This window comes from Vulpes lagopus, chromosome 18, assembly GCF_018345385.1.
Source record: "Vulpes lagopus strain Blue_001 chromosome 18, ASM1834538v1, whole genome shotgun sequence".
Taxonomy (NCBI): Eukaryota; Metazoa; Chordata; class Mammalia; order Carnivora; family Canidae; genus Vulpes; species Vulpes lagopus.
The window spans coordinates 30,992,584-30,993,918 of NC_054841.1; the positions used below are offsets into that span (position 1 = coordinate 30,992,584).

Consider the following 1,335-nt stretch of genomic DNA (forward strand, 5'->3'; position numbering starts at 1 on the left):
GTCACCTGCCTATGGACTTTCTTTGGCCATCAGGGCCTGTGTACCCTGAAAGCCAGACGTGCCAGGAAATTATTGCATCTCCCACCTCCAAGAGAAGCCCCCTCCCTACCAATGCCTGGTGGAAGTGGGTGTGTCAGTACCCCAGCTCCCTCATCCCTCTGAGGTAGGCTCTGTCCTGGCTTTCAGGAGTCTCAGGTGGATGGAGCTCTAGTTGCCTAGAGTGGTAACTTAATTGATAACACATGTTGATATGTGAAGTATTTGTGTGTGTGTGTGTGTGTGTGTGTGTGTGTATGTGATACATTAGTAGCAGACCCGCAGCGGCGGCCGAGCGCAGGGGGGCGTCCAGAAGCCACGCGCCATGGCCGTGGGGAACATCAACGAGCTGCCCGAGAGCATCCTGCTGGAGCTGTTCACGCACATCCCAGCCCGCCAGCTGCTGCTGCGCTGCCGCCCGGTCTGCAGCCTCTGGCGGGACCTCATCGACCTGGTGACCCTCTGGAAGCGCAAGTGCCTGCGGGAGGGCTTCATCACCGAGGACTGGGACCAGCCTGTGGCCGACTGGAAGATCTTCTACTTCCTACGCAGCCTCCACAGGAACCTGCTGCACAACCCGCGTGCTGAAGAGGGCTTTGAATTCTGGAGTCTGGACGTGAATGGAGGTGATGAGTGGAAGGTGGAGGATCTCTCTGGAGACCAGAGGAAGGAATTCCCCAATGACCAGCACCTGCCTCAAGTCCCAGGTGGTGGACCTCAAGGCCGAAGGGTATTGGGAGGAGCTGATGGACACCACACGGCCGGACATCGAGGTCAAAGACTGGTTCGCAGCCAGGCCGGACTGCGGGTCCAAGTACCAGCTGTGCGTTCAGCTCCTGTCGTCAGCACACGCACCCCTGGGGACCTTCCAGCCAGACCCGGCAACCATCCAGCAGAAGAGCGATGCCAAGTGGAGGGAGGTGTGTGAGCCAGGGAGAGGGCAGGTGGCATATCGCCCACGGCCGAGACTGCAGTCACACAGGCCTGGGTTCACATCCCAGCTCTGCTGCTTCTCACCCGGGCCTCCGCCGCCCGAGCTCTGAAAAGACGCTGGTAAATCCACGTCCGAGACGGTTGACCCTTCCTGGTCACGAACTTGGGCTCTTACTACTCTCTAGACCGGGGGTGGGGGGGGGGTGTAGGGGGGGGATGTTTTCTTAACGGGCCGCAAGCAAGTATTTTAGGCCTTGCCGGCCGAGCTGTCTCTGTCACCGCGACTCAGCTCTTCGACGCTGCCATTGTGCAGCGAACGCAGTTTTATGGACCCGGCTGTGCTCCAATAAAACTTTATTTATAAAA

General features: G+C 58.8%; 1 pseudogene; it reads left to right on the forward strand.

Annotated features, from left to right (window-relative positions):
* The first annotated feature begins 330 nt into the window (after positions 1-330).
* On the forward strand, positions 331-1,087 carry LOC121478239 (annotated as a pseudogene).
* The last annotated feature ends 248 nt before the right edge of the window (positions 1,088-1,335 follow it).